The sequence below is a fragment of the Sus scrofa genome, chromosome 16, assembly GCF_054392235.1.
Source record: "Sus scrofa isolate SSC_HxYL_T2T_F1_AM1 chromosome 16, Sscrofa_HxYL_maternal_Yorkshire_Landrace_v2.0, whole genome shotgun sequence".
Lineage (NCBI taxonomy): Eukaryota > Metazoa > Chordata > Mammalia > Artiodactyla > Suidae > Sus > Sus scrofa.
The window spans coordinates 18121433-18143433 of record NC_139398.1 but is presented as its reverse complement, the minus strand read 5'-3'; the positions used below and the strand labels follow the sequence as shown (position 1 = coordinate 18143433).

General features: G+C 45.0%; 1 protein-coding gene and 1 long non-coding RNA gene across 5 annotated transcripts in view; both read left to right on the top strand.

The window, feature by feature from the left end:
• The window catches only part of MYO10 (myosin X), a 238328-nt gene that overhangs the window by 72231 nt on the left and 144096 nt on the right, over positions 1-22001 (top strand). The gene's annotated exons all lie outside the window — the stretch shown is intronic.
• On the top strand, positions 9703-15075 carry LOC146395460 (uncharacterized). The gene is made up of 2 exons (XR_014830823.1): positions 9703-11547; positions 12360-15075. It is a non-coding gene; the product is annotated as an uncharacterized LOC146395460 (long non-coding RNA).

Here is a 22001-nt window from a genome sequence, read left to right as displayed (position 1 = left end):
AAAAACTGGAGTTCCCGTCATGGCGCAGTGGTTAATGAATCTACCTAGGAACCATGAGGTTGCGGGTTCGATCCCTGGCCTTGCTCAGTGGGTTAAGGATCAGTATTGCTGTGAGCTGTGGTGTAGGTCGCAGACACGGCTTGGATCTGGCATTGCTGTGGCTCTGGAGTAGGCAGGTGGCAACAGCTCCGATTGGATCCCTAGCCTGGGAATCTCCATATGCTGCGGGTGCGGCCCTAAAAAAAGACAAAAGATTAAAAAAAAAAAAATGTGTAAGAAGCTGGAGCGTTGAAGTGTCAGATTTGATACATCAATACATATCAAATATGCATTGATACGTCAGTATATGTATTTATATGTCAATAAGAAATAGCTGAATGAATTGATGATGCTCTTTAAATGAAAACATCTTTCCTATGCTTGCTGGGCTGGGCAGAATCAGCTGATATGCAGAGGGATATCAAAATGGAACAATTAATTTTTTCCTTGCCTAAAAGCATTCTCTCTGTCTTATAGAAATTCCAGACCTAAACTTCCCATTAGGATCAGACTCTCTGAATAAATAGTTTTAAATGTCCATCTTCTCTGTTACCTTGTGTCAAGCAAATCTAAGCCATCTGGGCTTTTGGGGCTTTTATTATGCTGGTTCTAAAGACAGAGCAAAAGGGCTTTTGTTTTTAGGTTAAGGCAGATGTACACAGCCTGCCGTCTTAATTTCTTTTGTATGGGGTGGCATTTATTTTAGCTCTTTGGAAATGTTGGAAAGATTTCAGACTAAGTTGGGGAAGAAAAAAATAAATTTTTTTTTTTTTCACGCCCAAGTTTACTGGCTCAAATATTTTGTGAACAAGTGTTTTCTGAAGTAAGTACACTTATTTTACACATTGGGTATTTCTCTGAATTTGTTGTTAATCTGGTTTTTTGGCCAGATGTTTAACTTATGTCTGAGTCATGCCACCAGGATTTGGTTTCAGTGTATGTAAGAAAAGAAAGTCAGAGCCCGAAATATTTTAGTCTTGTATTAATGTGTCTGTGGGATAATGTTTTCCCTTCCAACCACAAACTCTGCAATAGTCTCTAAATGTAGCCTCATAATTCACCCATTTTTTCCTGTGCTGACTTGTGCTTTTATAGGTGTGTACTTTATTCTGGTAACATAAAGACACTCTTTAATGCTATAAATTTAGTCATTACAGAGTTTTATATGACTCTCACTCTTACGAATAGTTGTCAACCTAGAAGCTGTCTTTTGAATTTATTTTTAATTACTTGTGGGAAAGCCACTGTTTAAAAAAAAAAAAAATAGGTGAGGCAGGGATTAAATCTCTACTGTCGTCCAGTTGCAGGTTAGGTTGTAGCAATCAGAAAATGCATGTCATGTGCAGATTTTGGCCTGAAGCTATTTTTCAGTTTGTCAGAATGGAAGGAGAAAAATGCTTTAAAAGTTAACTCAAAGAATTTAAGGACTGCACCCCATTGCTATTATGTGAACCTTCCTGAGTAGTAATCATATTTCCAAATGTAGTTGGAAATATGCACAAGATATGCTGATGACTTAGGCACAGTTGAGGAAGCATCATGGTCTCTACCCTCTAGGACTTAAACCTAGTTAACCTGGTGCTGCTTACGGTAACTGCAAGTCGTTGGTGATGATGCTGATAGAGTCAGTGGCCTCTTGAGTTGTCTGGTGGGGAGATGTCCAGTCCATAGCTGGTAGGTATCAACTCCTATCAGCAGTATTAGCTTCTAGAGTTTTCCAAAGACTTAACTAGGGACCACCTGTCCTAAATGATACTGGGAGAAGAAGGTGGAGGATGGGTTAAATAAAGCTCGAGAAAGGCTACTTTATTTCAGAAATTAAGAGCATACATTGAATCTTCATTTCTGTAGTAAAGAAATTAAATACAGAAAGAAATGACTGGAGTTCCCACTGTGGCACAGGGGGTTAAGGATCTGGTGTTGTGGCAACTATGGCTTAGGTCACAGCTGTGGCTCAGATTCGATCCCTGGTCCAGGAACTTCCATATGTTACAGGTGTGGCCAGAAAAGAAGAAAGACAGACAGAAACTAAGTAAAGAAAGTGCTTCATTCTTTATAATGTTTCCCAAACAGCAAGAGAAGCAGTTCATAGAATTAATCCCTGATAACATGCATTCACTTTGGAAACTTATGACCTTTTTTTATGGTTGTGGTTTTCATTTCATTTGGGTTTTTATTACCAATATTATCTGATACCAACATTGTCTTTTCTAAGATATGGGTCTCTATAAGTACTATCTGATGTCGTACTGTTTTAAATAACTTTTAAAAATGTGTTTGATGGGGAGTTCCCATTGTAGCTCAGTGGGTTAAGAACCCAACATAGTGTCTTTAAGGATACAGGTTCAATCCCTGGCCTTGCTCAGTGGGTTAAGGATCCTGTGTTGCTGCAAGTTGTGGCATAGGCCGGCAGCTGCACCTCCGATTCTACCCCTAGCCTGGGAGCTTTCGTATGCCACAAGTGCGATTGTAAAAAAGAAAAAAAAAATGTATGATTGTGTGTCTCCCTTTCTGGACTGTGAGCTCCATGATGATAGAGATCTGTTTGTTCCTCAGCGCCTCCTAGAATATTGCCACATAATAGGTGTCCAATAAATATTGGATGGATGAAGGCATGAAGATGGATTTTGTATTCCGAACTGTATACATTGTATCGTCTGAAGATGGGTTTAGTCACAGCTGTGTTGAAGGTACCAGGAAGTGATTTATCTGAGAGTCTGGAGAGGTGTATTTTAGAGATTAAATGCAGACTTGGAGACAAAGAGGAGTCACAGCTCCGACTCTGCCACCAGCTGAATGACTTTGGACAATCAGTAAAATAGTAATACTTGCAGGGTTGGTTGGAGGAAGAGAGAGGGATCCCTGCGTGTGGGGGTTTGGGCATGGGCTGTCATCATAGGCACTCGGTTGCCTCAAAGGCAAGCCCTGCACAATGAAAGTGTTCTTCATCTTTTAATACCAGTTGGGTAACTGTGAACCTCTTTGTGGCCACCTAACTTTTCCTCATCCTGTTGTAGCAACTTCTGACAGCAAAGAAACAAGATAATACAGGCACTGGAAGATGGTCTGACTGTCTTTTGATGGTCACAGCCTCTCCGGAGCCAGGCTTTCTGCTTGGGTGTGGGAGGGAAGAAGGAAGAGAAACTTGACAGGTCCAGCCTAGGACAGTTTGTCTCACACCCAGAAATGACTGTCATCCTTCAGTGATTTCCTTGGGGTTTTCAGAGGTGCGAAAAGCTTGGTGTAACAGAAACCTCAACCAAATCCTGTTGAATCTTAGGACATTTAAAGAAAGTCATGTTATCACGAGGCCTCTAATGGCTGGACTTGTGGTTTGGCCTCATTTTGCTTCGGAAACAAAACCCGAATGCCACCCACGAAGACTTTGCTACGATGTTCCTCAGTGCCTAGAACCTGTAACTCAGTGGTTGCCACACCTTTGGATTCACTGCATCCAGAAATTCTAGGAGATCGGCCTAGAGTTATCCCATCTTTTATACTGTCAGGTAAGGGCACTTAAAAAAACTCTTTGGCCATCATTTTAATTTTGAAAGGTGATTTTAACACACCAAAAGCAGGAAGGACAAACTTTCAGAATAAAGGACAGCCTTTTATATTGAAGACGTTAAGCCTTATGAAAAACTCATTCCAATGTCTTCTATATTTCATTTGGCTCTTGAAAATCAGCAGCCCCAGTTAAGCATTTGAAAGTCCCTACTGCAATTAATGCAGCAATAGGGGTCTTTTACCTAAATGGGAGGAAGTGCACTCCCAGATCCAGGTTTGTAATTTCTGGGCTTTGTCTCAGTGAGAGGTTTGGTTCTCTAGCCGGCACTTTATTTATTTATTTTTTTATTTTTTATTTTTTTTGTCTTTTTGCTATTTCTTGGGCCGCTCCCGCGGCATATGGAGGTTCCCAGGCTAGGGGTCGAATCGGAGCTGTAGCCACCAGCCTACCCCAGAGCCACAGCAATGTAGGATCCGAGCCGAGTCTGCAACCTACACCACAGCTCACGGCAACGCTGGATCGTTAACCCACTGAGCAAGGGCAGGGATCGAACCCGCAACCTCATGGTTCCTAGTCGTATTCGTTAACCACTGCGCCACGATGGGAACTCCTCTAGCGGGCACTTTAAATCATTCTCACTGCTTTTGCTTAAAGATAGGGTTTTTTAAAATCATTTTAATGTATCTAGGTATAGTTACGGCTTTCTAGGTTTTGTAGGATAATTAATTCACAAAAGGAAACATATATATATCTGGAATTCCTCTGCTTTGGATAAAATCTTACTGGAGGGTTTATAAATTTTATAGACTATGTAAGGAGGGGTGGGCCAAAATCCACCCCCCTCCCATTCCTTAACTGGTTTTTCTGAAACTTTCAGAGTTGTGCAGACCTTGATTTAAGAACCACTGATTGAGAATAATGTAGTCAGTATAACATGGGTTCTTAATGTCGCTATAACTTTCATCTCATTTCACGGTTGAGTTGACAGTAGTTTTAAGGACAAAAACTAGTGCACAAGGTGAAACTTAGAATTAATGGTTACGTATGCATTAGGTTCTAGAATCCTGTTTGTGCCAGTCTGCGGTCTAATAAATGCTATAAGACCATCCGTCCTTTGCTTTTCAAAAAACAACTAATCTCGTAGATTAATTTAACTATCAGAAAGGTAGGTAAGTTTTCTTGCTTCGATTTTTAATATTCCTCATTTCATACCATAATTACTTTTGTAACTATGTATTTGCCTGTTTTGAGTGGGGTTTTTTTGTTTGTTTTTGTTTTTACAGTCACAATTAGACAAAGTTGATGGAAAAAGCGTGGTGAAGAAATCTTGGAGTTATTAAGTATAGTCTTGTTTTTCAGGAACCATTATTCTCTGTTCACTCATCTCACTAAGGTGCTCTGAGACTGAAAAAACAAAAAACAAAAGCAAAAAAAATAACCTGTGAGGAGTTCCTGTCATGGCGCAGTGGCTAACGAATCCGAAGGAACTATGAGGTTACTGGTTCGATCCCTGGCCTTGCTCAGTGGGTTAAGGATCCGGCGTTGCCGTTGCCGTGAGCTGTGGTGTAGGTTGCAGATGCGGCTCAGATCCTGCGTTGCTGTGCCTCTGGCGTAGGCCGGTGGCTACAGTTCCAATTAGACCCCTAGCCTGGGAAGCTCCATATGCCGAGGGAAGCGGCCCTAGAAAAGGCAAAAAGACAAAAAAAAAAAAAAAAAAGAAAGAAAATTAAAGATTTGAATTAATATGTGATGTGGATCTAATAGTGAAATGTGTGTTTCTTCAGTTTATGTAAAAATACTCAGGGCCCCGTTGACCAACCCTGAGTCAGATAAAGAATTAATTATTCAAAGAAAAAAAGTGGATAAAAGTTGCTTGCGAGAAAATGATTTTCCAGTCATTTGACTTGAAAGAGTCATTTTAAGGATTCAGGGGAAGAACTGGGTGGAGCAGGGATTTTTTTTTTTTTTTTTTTAAGGGGAGGAGGGAATAGAAAAGTGGGGGTGGATTGGGATTTGTGCCTTGTTCCACGGCTGATTCATGGAGTGACTTAGGACAACCCACTTTTCTTGTTGTGCACAGTTTCTCTCTTGTGTGTCAGGCCTTTTTGTTTTTTGGGATAAATTATAATGAAGTAATATGGCTTAAGTATCTGAAGTTCTTATGTAACCATGTAATTATTATTTATTGCCGTCCTCACTTAACCTCACTAGCTTACCTTGTGCAGACTAGTTTTGGTGCTATTCATGAACTTCAGAAGACCTGGAAGCTCTTGGTTGAGTGTTTAACTTCTATTTCCCATAACCATTTTAAGCCCCCCCCCCTTTTTTTTTTAATTTACAGAAGTTCCCAGGCTAAGGGTCGAATCCGAGCTGCAGCTGCCAGTCTATATACCACAGCCACAGTGACTCAGGATCCGAGCCGCATCTGCAGCCTGCAATGCAGCTTGTAGCAATGCTGGATCCTTAACCCAATGAGTGAGGCCAGGGATCAAACCCAAGTCCTCATGGATACTAGCTGGGTTTGTTACTGCAGCGCCATGACGGAAACTCCTCACTCCTTTTTAAGAGAAGAAAATCTGTACTTTTACCCATCACTTCATATTTGATGTGCTAAGTCCAAGTACTTCATATAGATGTTGTTGAAATATACTGTTTCTGGAGTTCCTGCTGTGGTGCAGCGGGATTGGTGGTGTCTGTGCAGCGCTGGGACATAGGTTCAATCCCTAGCCCAGCACAGCAGGTTAAGGATTTGGTGTTGCCCATAGGGGATCTGATCCCTGGCCTGGGAACTCCATATATGTCATGGGGTGGCCTAAAAAGAAAAAAAAAAAAAAATGCTGCTACTTTTAAACTTGATTTTTAGCAATGAGTAAGCAAGAGTGACTTTTTAATATTACTTAGAAAGTTAGATAAGGGAGACTTAGGACCATAGGAAAACAAGGGAAACAGGAAAATAAATGAGGTACATGAGCCTGCACTTGCTCTATAGTCTGACATACAACGGTAGGTGAACCTTTGGCTACCAGCCCTGCTTGTCACATACTAACTGTGTGACCTTGGCCTAGTTAACTGGGCTCTCTGGGCCTCTGTTTTCTCATTTATAAAATTGGAATCAGAATAGCACCTTCTTCCCAAAGGACTAACTGCCAGGCAGAATATAGGTATCAGCCAGGTTACTTAAATAAGAAGTGCCGTAATTACATAGGAACGTGAGTGTACGTATTTTATGCATACTTGTCTATATATGTGCACATGCAGGTTACAGAAATATGGGGAGTAGGTCGTTGCCATAGAAATTTAAAAGGGGAGGGTGGAGTGGGGTACTTGGGAAAGGTTTTATGATGAGTGGCGTTTGGTGCCGCCCTGAGCCAGCTGCATGTGGTTTCGGCCGGCTGCCAGACTGGAGGGAACGGCCTCATAAATGAGTGGCTGTGGGCTCAGAGTACAAGGGGACAGAAGGAAGTGGGGCAAGTGGAAGCAGGGTCCACAGCAGGATTTCCAAAGGAACACGCCTTTGACAGTGTCAGGGCTGAGTGGCTGGGAGCAGGCAGGCGTCTTCTGTTGGCGGGTGCCTTGGGCCCATGCATGGTAACTGTAGCCACCTGCCTGATGCTCATGTGGCCCTGTAACTTGGGAGGGAGGTGTTTTTTTGTCTGTTTGGTTGTTGTTGTTTTACATCTTTGGACAGATTAAGAAGGTTCTGAGTGGTGGATGGACTCACGTCAGGTCACATCACCCAAGTAACGGGACCGCTGTGAGGAGGTGATTTCCCTGGCAGAGTTCGTCTCCCTCGGAGGTGATTTCCCTGGCAGAGTTCGTCTCCCTCTACCTGGAGCCCCTGCACCTTTATCATAGCAGCTTTCCAAGGCCCTTTTGGGATCAATTTCCCCCCCTGCCCTTTCCCTTGACCGATGCTTTGCACACTGTCTCATCTGTCTTGGTCTCCTCAGCTTGCACAGTGGCAGGCATGGAGACAGCACATTTCAACCAAAAGAGCTTTTTGCAAAAGGCAGGTGAGCAGATGCCTTAGACACCCATCTCAGTCAACACACGGCATCAGAAATTTAAACTTTAAACTTGACAGCAGTGGGGACACTTCTTCAAAAGTGTACGTGTGCTTGTAAAGGATGTTCTTCATGACGTGAAACCAAGAATATACCGGCCGCCTGATTTTCTGTTTGATTCATGATACTACTCTCATTTCTAGCAATCCCCCCTAAAGCTTAGTCTCCTGCTTCTCTGATTTGGTCCGCTTTGCCCAAGTCTCAGATAATTGTGCCCATCTTGGCAGGAAATGTTACGGCTGTGCCCCCGGGGTGGGCTCATGTGTACGGGACCAGTTAAAAAACTCCACGTCTGCCGGAGTCTGGGATAATGAGGCCAGGACAAAGAGATCATGGGCTTTTATTATTAGACACACTTGCAAAAAAGCTTATTAATGAAAAACAGTTTGTGAGAGGAGTTGGCATAAAAGTCAGCTTCCATTGTTAAAGATTCAAATAGAACTTGGCTTTGTTGGAGAGTCCGAATGAGTTATTAGTGTCTTGGACCACAAAGCCTCTTCCGTTGTGATGGTCTGTGGAGCTGGTGAAATACAACCATCCTTGCTCTCTTGGAGAAATCTGAAAAATTAAAACTTTTCAAAGGAAAATTAACCTCCAGCTCTGCTGTTCCATGCACATGCAAAATTTAAAGGGTATTAAATTCAGGGAGACAGATTTTGGTGTCAGTAGAGGGAAAGACATTCTAAGCCGTTTTCCTAAAATCTCTAAAACCTGTCATGACCATTGAGTTTAGCCTGTTTAACAGAATTGTTCACTTTGTTAATCATTTGTTGTGACCTTTTGGACAGAAATAAAAGGTCTCCACTTGGCTTAGCTCAACCCACAAAATAATTACCCATAATAATCTTAAATTCTTCTAATACACAATGAAAAGACCTTAACAACTTTAAAACTGAATTCATTTGAAAACATGCATTGTTTCTGAATAATTTGGGGAGGGGGTGTTGAGGAGGCTGTCTTTAGGATTATGTAAGCAGCTTCTAAACATTTTAAATCACCTCTTATTTTTTAAACAAAGAGAGCTCTCCCTGTGTTGCATCTCTTTCTTTCCCCCCATGTATTGGTTTTAACTTTATTTACAGCATCCAGACCTTTAAAATAAGAGCCTAGAGCCTAATTTTTGTTGTACCTTATTGGCAGCTATGAGCTCTCCTATGAGCACATGCAGACACTTTAAATAGTTAATTTAGTTTGTGTGTGTCAGTAGTAGCTCTGTTCCTGTAGCAGCAAATACTAGACGGCAGTCATCTTCACAAGGCCGTCCACAAACAGAATCAAACGTTGCTGGTGGAAGGTAAAGCAGAGAGTCTCTAGGGCAGGTCTGCTTGGGCACTTCTTTTTAATTTTTTCTTTTTAATCACTGAGCCCCACAGCCTGTCAGTCGGAAACCTGCCCAGAGATTGCCAGAGCTGGCTGGGTTGTTCACTCTAGTTCCTTCGTCTTCCTTTAACACGCACGGGTTTGCCTAGACTCTTGCTTTCTTCCTTCCTTCCCCAGTGCACTTGGAAGTTAAATACACAGATGGCCTCTTGTGGCCATCACAAGGTGGTTTGCCAATGTGGAGGGCATGGGGGAACAAAGCCTTAAACTCTGGTCTTTTTTTTTTTTTTTTTTTTCCTTTTTGTGGCTGCATCTACAGCATATGGAAGTTCCTGGGCCAGGGGTCAAATTGAACCTGCAGCTATGGCCTACACCACAGACACCCCAACACTGGATCTGAGTCGCATCTGCGACCTACACCACAGCTCATGGCCATGATGGATCCTTAACCCACTGAGCGAGGCCAGGGATCGAACCTGTGTCCTCAGAGACAACATCAGGTCCTTAACCCACTGAGCCACAACAGGAACTCCTAAACCCTGGTCTTGTAGATAAGGTTGAATGTGGGCTTTTTTTCTTTTTCTTTTTTAAACTATATAGGTGCTGGAGTTCCCTTCATGGTTCAGTGGTTAATGAACCCGACTAGTATCCATGAGGACGCAGGTTCTATCCCTGGCCTTGCTCAGTGGGTTAAGGATCTGGCGTTGCCGTGAGCTGTGGTGTGGGTCGCAGAGGCAGCTCGGATCTGGCATTGCTGTGGCTCTGGCGTAGGCCAGCAGCTACAGCTGATTCGATCCCTAGCCTGGGAGCCTCCATATGCCTGGGGTATGGCCCTAAAAAGACAAAAAACAAACAAACAATGTAGGTGCAGAATTGCTACCTGTATCTCTGAAATCCTCTTCCTCCTAGCTTTTTTATTTCCCTGAAATGTCCTACTAAATTCTGAAACCTCTCTTCTTCCCTGATACTCAGCCTGGTTCATATCCTATAGATTCTGTCCTCGCTGACAGTGCCCCGACTTCAGAGCCACATCTGTTCATGCTGCCTGTTTCTCGGACCCTTTTCGTGGGTTCTCTCGTCTCATCCAGGCACATGGGGCTACCTCAGTAGAACAGCAGTAATAGTAATGATAGTCAGTGTTTGCTGCACATGGCTGGGTACCTCACCAAGCTCTTATGACCATTATTTCATTGTCCCATGAGCCTTCTGCTCAGGCTGTCGCCAGTGTCATGCCGGGCACATGGCAGGAGCTTTCAGATTCTGCTGAGGGTCGAGGGGAGACCATGGTTTTAGGAGCTCTTCAGTGGTGCCCAGTTTTCACTTGCATGTCTCTCTTTTAGCTGATTGCAGAAACCCAGCTCATTGGCTTTACCCCAAACATCTACCGAGGCACAGCCTCTGGGGAAGGGGCCCAGATGTGCCTGTATCCACCTGATGTGGCCGCAGTAAAGATGCCCGTGCCTTGTGCAGCTGAGCACTTTCTTGCCAGGGGCCTTATGGAATTTGGAAAGGTGTGGGATTCTATCCTGTTGCCACTAAAACAGGCCAGAGGCATTTAGGGGCCAGAGCCTGGGAGCTGAACACCCAGAACGTAGACAGTGAAGGACCCTCTTGTCTGAATCATGGATGTGCACTTTACCTTGGACAAGGAGTGCCTAGTGAAGCCCCTTGTTAGTGCCGAAATTCTTTGACGCAAGCAGGTGTAAAACCAGATGGGCAGGTTGGTGACAGGATGGTGGAGCTGTGCGTGGAGGAGGAGAGCTGCCAGGGAACAGGGCCGGGAGGGAACAGGGCACACCCAGGGACACTGGCCAGGCCTGTCTGGTGTGAGGGAGATGGGGCGTCCTCAGCTTGTTCCTTCCCTGCTCCATCCACTCCATCCTCCACCCTCCCCCTGGCCCTGTCCCCTCCAGTCTGCCTTGGGCTCAGCGCACTCGCCTGTGCGCAGCCCCAGGCTTCTGATTTTTGCAGGATGGGTCTGTCTGTTGTGCTTGGGCCAACCTTCCTTGTCCTGGGGGGCGCTGGTTTTGCCTGTTTCTGCCCTTGGTTCCCTTGTGTCCCTTGGGCGCCTGCCTTTTAACCAGCAGAGTGGTTGGCATATGTCTGTGAGGGGCTCCAACTGGTACGTTGCAGCATCTGAGGGGAGACTTGGCATGCCCATGAGGGAAGGGCACCAGCGTCTTTGGAGTGTGTGTGTGTGTGTGTGTGTGTGCGTGCGCGCGTGCGTGTGTGTGTTTCACCTTCTGGGCCAAGTGCCCAGCTCAAGTATTGTTTTAAAAAAAAAACACCAGCTTTGTTGAGATATGATTCACATCCCATAGATTATAGCCCCTTTAAAGTGTAGTTTGTGGTTTTTGGTAGAATCACAGAGTTGTGCAGTCATCACCACAGTCAATTTTAGAACGTCTTTACCACCCAAAAGGAAACCTCAGACCCGTGAGCGGTCACTCCCCATTTCCCCCTCCGCATCCTCCCAGCCTCTCGCAACCACCAACCTCCCCTTTGTCTCTGGACTTGCTTATTCTGGACACGTGAGGTCAGTGGGATCATATAACATGTGGCCGTTGGTGTCTGAACTCTTTCGCTTTGGCATAATGCTTTCAAGTTCCCTCCACGGTGGCATTCATCACTACTCCATTCTTCTTCGCAGCTGAATAATATTCCACCATATAGATATACCACGAGTTTACCCACCTGTCTGTTGATGGACATTGTGTTACCACTTTTTGGTGTGTTGAAATAACACTGCTAGGAACATGGGTGAATAACTTATGCCTTGTCATTTGTTTTCCTTTTTCTTGCGTATACACCTAGGTGTGGAATTATTGGGACATACGGTAACTTGGTTTAACCCCACCTTTTTTTTTTTTTTTTTTTTTTTTGTCTTTTTTTTTGCTATTTCTTTGGGCCGCTCCTGCGGCATATGGAGGTTCCCAGGCTAGGGGTCCAATCGGAGCTGTAGCCACCAGCCTACGCCAGAGCCACAGCAACGCGGGATCCGAGCCAAGTCTGCAACCTACACCACAGCTCACGGCAACGCCGGATCGTTAACCCACTGAACAAGGGCAGGGACCGAACCCGCAACCTCATGGTTCCTAGCCGGATTCGTTAACCACTGCGCCACGACGGGAACTCTGGTTTAACACTTTTGAAAAACCCCAAGGCAGCTATACCATTCTACATTCCCTCCAGCAGTGTGTTAACTCACATACTTTTAACAGGAACATATATAGTGGTCAAGAGAAAAGGGAATTAAAATATTAAATATATAGTGATTTAGAAGGATATGGATTTATTCATTCATTTCTAATGCAAATCTTAGTGTCTTTGAGGGACTTCTTCATTTTCAGATGTCCATGAGATGAATTTTCTTTTTTTTTTTTCTTTTTTTCTTTTTAGCTTCACCCATGGCACATGGAAGTTCCCAGGCTAGGGGTCAAATCAGAGCTACAGCTGCCAGCCTACACCACAGCCACAGCAATGTGGGATCTGAGCCGAGTCTGCGACCTGCACCACAGCTCACAGCAATGCTGGATCCTTAACCCACTGAGCGAGGCCAGGGATCGAACCTGCTTCATCGTGGATACTAGTCAAGTTCTTACTGCTGAGCCACAATAGGAACTCCTTGAATTTTCATCTTATTCAGTCATCACATTCTCACCAGTTTCTGCCTTCCCTTCTCCATTATCTTTGCCCTTTGAGAGTAGATGGAGGTGGATTGGCAGGGATGATGAAGCCTTGAGCATTGTAAATGTGTTCTAGTGAAGCGGGGAGTGGACGTCAAGCGTGCAGTGTTGGGGGCCACGTCCTTGAGAGCTGTTCTCTGATGAAAATATGGACCATTTGGGAGTGAGTGAGAGGGTGTACGTTCCCCTTGGTACTGTGTTTGGAATCTGTACCTTCTAACATCAAACTTTGAAGAGATGCAAGCTTATAAGGATTTCGCCACAAAGCAAGGCTGTCCAAACTCCCTTCTGGGGAAAGCTCAGTGGAGGATGGGAAGTACAAAAATGATGATACTGACAGAAACATGGCCACGTCTATGCTATATAACCTTGGCTCTTAAGGTTAAGACCTCAACCAAATTCTCATCATTTTCTCTAAACCTCAGGTGCCCTGGCTTTTAGATATTCAGACCAGGTTTCCAGCAGAAGGTGTTACAGTGCTTTTATATATAGCCTTTGCACTCACAGATGTTTACAGAGAAGCAACAATGCCTTGTTGATACTTTTCAGGGAAAATCAAATGAGCAGTATTCTTTCTAGCCTCTTATTTTTTGGCTGTGCCCATGGCATGAAAAAGTTCCCAGACCAGGAATTGAACCTGCGCCACAGCAGTGACAACACCAGATCCTTAACTGCTGGGCCACTAGGGAACTCCTTTAGCCTCTTATTTTGCTCATGGTCTAAGTCCTAGGAAAAATATCTGAGTACTTAGTATTAATTTTTTTATTATTAATTACACTTTTTAAACGAGTTTTTTGCTATCTCTTTTTGGTCTTTCTGGCCTTTTCCTAATTCCTTCAGTAACTCAGGTCTAGAGATTTCCTTGGCAGTGGGGGTGGGGTTGGCACACAGGTAAAGTGGAGGAGTTCACTATCCCGTGTTTTTGGCCTTTCCTGTCATCTTATGGAGGGTGTGTTTTCTCCTAGGTCTTGTACTCTCAGTTTGAGCCAAGCTGACCTCTTACCCCTTGGTAGATATTTTACCAAACTAACAGCCAAAAATGACTTCTGGTTTTAGTCTAGGATCTGGAGTCATGCCGATTCTATTTTTGTTCACTGGATTATTACATACTTTGCATGGTTTCTCCTAGTTCTTACTTGACACTTGGAAATGAGTGGCATGCACAGAAAAGAATGCTTCAAGATAGGGTTCATAAAATTGATTTTGATTCTGCTTTAAAACTCCAAGTTATATATGCATTTGGCTAACATATGCTTTTCTTCATTTTACTTAAGAGCAGCCAAGGAATTACTGTCATATTATTTAGTTGTAAAGTAGTTTCAAGACAGCCAGTAAATGAGAAATGTTCATTTACAACTCAGCCTGTGGAGCTGGGTTATAGGTGCTCATCCTACATTCCGCCCCTGGAAAGGCATCTGGCGCCCATCCCTTTAGCAGACAATTAGAAAGCAGCTGCTGGTGCCAGACCTTTGACTTGGCAATGAGGACCCAGCAGTTTTCATGAGACACTGTCCAGGTCCAGTACAAGGACGGGATCAGATGCCCCAACTTGCCCTTCTTCCCATTGGCCCCTCTGCAGCCCCAGATCCTCATCACGGTACCCCAGGAAATCAACCACTTTGGCACGGGAGCTGAACGTTTTGCTACCTCTGGTTTCTAGGCAGAGATAAGAAGGGGAGAGTCCAGTATGATGTGGTGATAGGAGGGGATTCTGTCCAAGGTGCTGTGAAAGAGAAGGGCACTCAGGTCAGGCGGGGCATGGTGGCTGAGGCTGGGAAGTGGGGGGTGGGGACGCAGGAATGAAGGGTGGACCCCAGGAGTGTTCAGTGCACAACACAGGGAGGGTGGGAGAGAGGCTGAGAGACTTATTTGGCTGGGGTCAGCTGGGTGGGAGAAGCAGCGGAGGACCACCCCAGGAAAGTCAAGGTAGGGAAAGCACATTAAAGAGATTAATCCTCATCCTGGAAGTGATTGGGAACAAACTGTGAGAATTTCATCAGGGCATGATCAGATTACATCGCAGATAACAGTAACTCCGCTAACAGCAGGAACCTTTGAGTTGCTTTCTCAGTCCTGAGGGCTGTGCTAAATCCTTTCTGTGTGTTGTTATCTTACTTCTGTCTCCCTAACACTTGATGTAATATAGGTATGATTAGCCTCCTTCTTTTGTAGATGATGCTACTGAGCGTTAGAAAGCAGAGTAACTGGAGCAATTTGGGATTGCATGGCCCATGGACAGGAGAGTAGGGTTCAAATCCATCCAGGTCTGTGCTATTCAGACGGACATCCTGTGTAAGATCCTCATCCATTCCAGTCTGGGAAGCACCAGCCAGAGAGACCAGAGTTTCATCTCTGAACAATTCTTGCAATTCTAAGTTATCAAGGCCAGGAAAATTTGTCACGAGAACTAGTAAAAAAAAAAAATGTATTTTTTAATCATTAAAATTAAAACTCAAAATGTTTCTTTGACATCTGACTTAAGCATTTGGATTCATGCCATGCGACTCTGGAGACAGGCTCCTTAGGAAGCAGTTGTAGGAGGAGGGGGAGGGGTCCAGGTGACAAGGGGACTGGTGAGTGATGGCTGAGGCAGGAGGAGGAAGTGGAGAGAAGGCGGCTGGGAGGTGGTGCTGGGCATTTACTGGCCAGGACTTGGAAGGTGGGTGTGGTGACCAGCCATGGGGTGGGGTTTTAGGTGGACTTTGGTTTCTTGCTTGGAAAGCTGGTGGTGAAGGTCTCATTCCTGAGAAGATAGGCACAGGGTGGGGATGGGATGTAGAGGAAAGAGGGCTGTTGCTTGTTTTTTTTGTTTTGTTTTGTTTTTTTAGGGCCATACCTGCGCATATGGAAGTTCCCAGGCTAGGGATCGAATTGCAGCCACAGCCACAGCAACACCAGATCCAAGCTACAGCTCATGGCAACGCCAGAATCCTTAACGCACTGAGCAGGTACAGGGGTTGAACCTTCATCCTCACGGATACTAGTTAGTTTCATAACCCACTGAGTCTTGAGGGGAACTCCCCCTCCCCCCTTTTTTTGGCTTTTTTAATGTTTTGGGGTTTTTTTGGTTTTTTGTTTTGTTTTGTTTTTTTGAGATATTTTTGAAACCTCAGGGTGGTTCAGAGTTATAGGAATGGAGATTCTATACCAGAGTTCAGGTTCATGCTTGTAACTGGGATACAAGGCATTGGAAAGGGGTGCTTAAATTAGAACAGAGACAAGGACATCAGGACAGAAGTAAAGGATCCTTGGAATCGAGAACTTGTACCATTTGTCTCAAGAATTGGGATTTCCGGGCTTTCGTCCTATTTCTGCTTCTTGTTTCATAGTTTCTCTAGGCTGAACTGTACTGTGCTTAAAACAAATTGGTTGGAGAAGCCCTTTCTTTTTCTAATAGCTGGTGACTCTTGGGGGAAGTTTACTGTTTCATTCTGTGTTTTTGCATTACAGAAAGCTGTTTTGTAATGCTCATTTTTTTTAAAGATGAATTGAACTAGTTATATATATCCAGATATGCTCCTGGTAGTGATTTTGATTGGATGGGTTTCTTTTTAAGCCTAGAAATGTGTAAAAACTTTAGAAAAAAAGGACAGTCATAGAATAGTGTAAAGCGAAAATATAGACATATAAACTTAGGACTCCTTATTGGAGATCTTATGTATTTTCTTCTAGGCTGCTTGCATGTATTTTAAAACTGTTTGTCTTTCATTAAGCTTTTTGTTTTCAGATCATTGAATATCCACGTGCCTTTGTAAGCAGTAAGACAGAAAGGTCCCCTGTAGTCTTTTACCCAGCTTCCCTAGATGATAACATCTTGCAAAAAATAATCCCAACCAGGGTATCAGATAGAGTGAGATACAGAATTTTTCCATCAGTGCAGGGATCAAGTGTGCTGCCCTTATATAGCCACACCCATTATCATCCCACGCTCACCCCTCCCTTTAACCTCCACCAATCTGGCCTTCTGGTGCTATAATTGGGTCATTTCAAGATTATTACGTATAGGGAGTTCCCGCTGTGGCACAGTGGGTTAAGAATCTGACTTCAGCGGCTGGGGGCTGGGGTCGCTGTGGAGGCGTGGGTTCGATCCCCAGCCAGGCTCAGTGGTGTAAAAGATCTGGCATTGCTGCAGCTGTGGCTCAAATTCAGTCCCTGGCCCAGGAACTTCCATGTGCCATGGGTGTGGCCATTAAGGGAAAAAAGGATATTATATAAACAGAATCACACAGCATGTAACCTTGTGGAGCTAGGTTTTTCCTATGACAAATAAAGCTGCTGAGAACATTCATGTGTAAGTTTTTGTGCAGATGTAAGTTTTCACTTATTTAGAGCAAATACCCAAGAGTACAGTTGCTGGCATGTGTGGGTAAGTGTGTGCCTGTGTGCTTGCCCTTTGTATAGTTTAAAAAATAAACCTAGGATTATGCTGTGTGTGTGCACAGTATAATTTCATCATAAATTTACCTTATGTAACTCTAATGAAAACACATTAGGGTATGGGGGTCTTTTTCTTAACACTGCCTTCTTCAACGTGGAAAGACTGGCTTAGGGAGCATGAACACGGTCCTTTTCTGGGTAGATTTGGGCTGCGTGGTGATGTCAGCAACAAGAAAGTTCTAGAAGACATTTCCTGGCACAGCTGGAACAACAGGTGTGATTTTCTTTGCGCAGATTTTCCTAAAACTCTTTCTTAAGGATAGAAAAGTAGTTTGATGTTTAAAAGAATACATCATTCTGTAAAATCACAATGCCTAATATTGGGTATAAATTCTGATTTGAGACCTTGTTTTCTTTAATATGACTATTCAACCTAGTATGTTCTTATATGTGTGTGTGTGTTTTAGTCATTTCCTTCCAACCATGCCAGCTCACTATGACCATTAATTTTTCTCTGAGGTTCACCAGGAGGGGTCAGGGCCACAGGACCGTCTGGGTCTTCCTGGCTGGCAGAAAATTACCAGAACATTTGCATTTGGCATTGCAGGTTGTGTGACAAGACTCTGCAGGACCAAAGGCCGACATGCCATCCGCAGATTAGCTTTCTGGGTGTCTTAGGCTTTTTGAACTCTTTTTTTTTTTTTTTTTGTCTTTTTAGGGCCACACCCGCAGCATACGGAGGTTCCCAGGCTGGGGGTCTAATTGGAGCTGCAGCCCCCAGCCTACGCCAGAGCCATAGCGGCATCAGGGACCTACACCAAAAGCTCACAGCAACGCCAGATCCTTAACCCACTGAGCAAGGCCAGGGATTGAACCTGCATCCTCATAGATGCTAGTTGGGTTCATTAACTGCTGAGCCACGATGGGAACTCCCATAGGCCTCGTGGACTCTTAATCCTGTCCATCTGCCTGCACACTCTGCTGTGTCATCAGAAAGATTCGGTCTCAGGGGTGAAGACTGACGTTAGTGACCCTTAGCCAGACCCTCCTGACCCTGTCAGGCTGTCCTTATCACCAGTGCTTTGGGAGGTGGCATTTGTGTATATGACAGCAGGAAGTCACCCTCTTGGGGGGAGAGCAGGGTGTAATGATCAAACAGCAGTGACACAGACGTTGCTTTCCTGTGGAGTTTCTAGAAAGCTGGGCTCATTGAATTGTGTTTTGTAGTGAGAGTTCTTCTTCATGATCTTGTCTTTCGAAAAACAGTCTTGGTGTCGGGTTTGATGAGTAGGTAGGAGCCTCTGCCCTCCCCCGACTTGAGCAGCTCACATGGTCCTAGGGTCAGAGGCCAGCTGCCACTGCAGGACACAGAGCCCCCCCACCCTGCTCCTGCCACACTCTGCTGCACATGCACCCTGGGCTACATCTTGCTCTCCTATCTGCTTTTACCTGGCTGTGGTCTGTCCCACGGGGCTGGTTCCCGTCCGACCCTGGGACTTTCCTCTGTCACATTCCTTACCACGTGGTTAGGACTGCACGTTTATTTTTCTGAGCCCTCAGTGGTCAGTAAGCCCTTTGAAGCAGGCTGTTTGAATTGTCGTTATTTTCCTAGGGTCCAGCTCATGGCCTGGCACAGGTGCCTGAGGGAAGTGGAGAGAGTAAATAAATGAAAAATCTCGGAATAAGTGAGAGGTTAAAGCCAGCACATCAAGAAGGCAGTGCTCCATTGCTACTCCTCCCCTCCCCCGCCTCCTCTCCTTCAGAACCCAGGGTTTTGGTTTTTTTGGGGGGAGGGGTCTTTTTTTTTAGGGCCACGTAAGCAAGTTCCAGGCTAGGGATTGAATTGGAGCTGTAGCTGCCAGCCTACACCACAGCCACAGCAACTTGGAATCCGAGCTGCATCTTCGACCTACACCGCAGCTCATGACAATGCCGGATCTTTAACCTGCTGTGCAAGGCCAGGGATTGAACCTGCATCCTCATGGATACTAGTCGGGTTCATTTCTGCTGAGCCACAATGGGAACTCCCTGAGTCCAGGTTCTTAACCATTGACTCCATTGAACCTGCTAGGGTTTCCCAGCCAGTACGTGGTGGAGCTGGAGTTCCAAAGGCTGTCTCTGACCTAGTGTCCCTCTAAGGCAGGGACGCACCTTTTCCATGATCCCACGGAATTGAATGCTGTGTGCCACTGGGTAGGTTTCCTAACTTCTCTGAAACTTTTGGAATGGATTCGTTTAAAAATGAGCAGCAGTGTTTCCTCCCCTTCTGAGGCTCACATGTGCTGGATGCACTCAGCCATAGCTCAGTAAATACTGGTGTGCTCTGCCCGCCCCTCCTTGTTATTTTGACTTTGTCCCCAAATGTCACGCATTGAGCCCACTGGGCAATGAAAACTGGCTGAATCTGACTAGTTTGAGTCTTTGAAAAAGAAACAGTCATCTTTTGTTTTATCTATGTTTAAAGAAGTCAGTTATCTCCGGAACTCGAGGGGGAGGTGAAGGTAATAGACTATTTACCTAAAGATCATTTTAACCCCCTTTTCCATGTAATGAAGATGTATTGACGCTGACAAATTTGACCTGAAAGCAAAGCACTTTTACCATCCCCCGCCCCGCTCCCCCCCACACAGTAGGGAGTTAAGACATGCATCATTTTCCTTTTAACTAGATTTCAGTGGACTTTACACTTTGTGGCCCAGATTCTTCTCCAGCCTCCTGGGGGCAGCAGCAGAACAACAGGCCAAGACAGATTCGTTTCCTACTGTGCCATGATGGGAACTCCCTCAGCCAGCATTTAAAAGAAATCAAAAATATTGGGATGCACCCACCACTGTGGTAAAGTGTTTGAAGAAATGCTTATGAAACTGCGTGTATAGTAGTTTACAGTGTAAAACACATTGTTCAATCTAGGTTGTGGTCCAGAGAGTGAAAGATACTGACCAGAGGTTTCAGAGTTGGGAATAAGATGGCTTTTAAAAAAGGAAGATAGGAGTTCCCGTCGTGGCGCAGTGGTTAACAAATCCGACTAGGACCCGTGAGGTTGCAGGTTCGGTCCCTGGCCTTGCTCAGTGGGTTAAGGATCCAGCGTTGCCCTGAGCTGTGGTGTAGGTTGCAGATGCCGCTCGGATCCCGCGTTGCTGTGGCTCTGGCGTAGGCTGGTGGCTGTGGCTCCGATTCGACCCCTAGCCTGGGAACCTCCATATGCCGAGGGAGCGGCCCCAGAAAAAGGCAAAAAGACAAAAAATAAAAATAAAATAATTTTTTTAAAAAGGAAGATAATAAATTATATAAGTGATTACAAACTGTCACAGAAGCTATGAAGACAGCGCACGTGATGGAATAAGGAGGAAGGCGGCGGGGTGTCCTTCCGAGGAGACCTCTAGTGCCTTCTGAGAGGGTCACATTTGGGTGGAGATGTCGAGGAGGAGAGCAGTGGGGTATCGGTGGCCCAGACCTGGGAACAGCAGGTACAAGAGCCCTGGGCCAGGGAGACAAGTGGAAATAATTAGACTGTGTCATGAGACCATAATACTCAATTAGAAAATAATGACAAATATAAACAAACCCCATCGCCTGGCAGTCAGCATCATTGTCATCATCACCATCACCCTTCTTGACTTGGGTCAAATAACAGTCAAAACCAAAATTACCTGATGTTGTCATGTTCACCTTTGATGTACTTCTATTCGAAGTTACTATACTTGCTTTCACCTGCAGCATATGCGAGTTCCCAGGCTAGGGTCTGAATCAGAGCTGCAGCTGTCGGTGTACGCCACAGCCACAGCAATGCTGGATCTGAGCTGCATCTGCAACACTGGATCCTTAAGCTGCTGAGCAAGGCCAGGGAGCAAGCCCACATCCTCATGGAAACTGTGTTGGATTCTTAACCGGCTAAGCCACAATGGAACTCCTCAGAGTTTAGATTTGTTTTTTTAGAAAGGTTTTACTTCATTGGTATTGGCTGACTCTCATCATTTTTTTTTTCCTGCCGTCTGCTAAGACATCTGGTTGGATGGCAGGTCAGGGCGTTTTCAGACCAGGATATCTTTTTTTTTTTGGTCTTTTTGCCTTTTCTAGGGCCTCTCCCACGGCATATGGAGATTCCAAGGCTAGGGGTCTAATCGGAGCTGGAGCCAGTGGCCTACACCAGAGCCATAGCAATACGGGATCCGAGCCATGTCTTCGACCTACACCACAGCTCACGGCAACACCATATCCTTAACCCACTGAGCAAGGGCAGGGATCGAACCCGCAACCTCGTGGTTCCTAGTCGGATTTGTTAACCACTGAGCCACGACAGGAACTCCAGACCAGGGTATCTTGACCTTAACACTGCTGACTTTTGGGCTGGGTCATTCTTTGCTGTCCATAGCAGTATTCCTGGTCTTTACTGACTTGATGCCAGGTTCATTCTCCCTGCTTCCCCATAATTGTGGGGAAAACATTTTAAAAACCTTGCCAGCTGCACCCTGGGGCGGCACAATTGAGAATGACTTGAGAAGAAATTCCAGGCTCATGTGAGATAAAGTTCTGCTGATTGAGATCACCTCTTGGGCCATCTGTCCATCAGGAGAGGACACGATAAGGTTTCTTTTTTCCCTCTTCAATCAGAAAAGTTAGGAGCTCCTGTCATGGCTCAGTGGTTAACGAACCTGACTGGCATCCATGAGGATGCAGGTTCGATCCCTGGCCTTGCTCAGTGGGTTAAGGAACTGGCATTGCTGTGAGCTGTGGTGTAGGTCACAGATGTGGCTCGGATCCAGAGTTGCTGTGGCTGAGGCGTAGCCTGGCAGCTATAGCTCCGATTCAACCCCTAGCTTGTGAACTTCCTTATGCCTCAGCTGTGGCCCCCAAATGACAAGACAAAAAAAAAAAAAAAAAAAAAAAAGTTAGATTTTTCTCTTACTGGGGGCTCCTAATAAGAGAAATCTGTGTCTATCACTCTCTAGAAACTCTCACGTCAGCACGATGGGGGTTTCCTGCAATATGTGTACTATCCTAAGATGA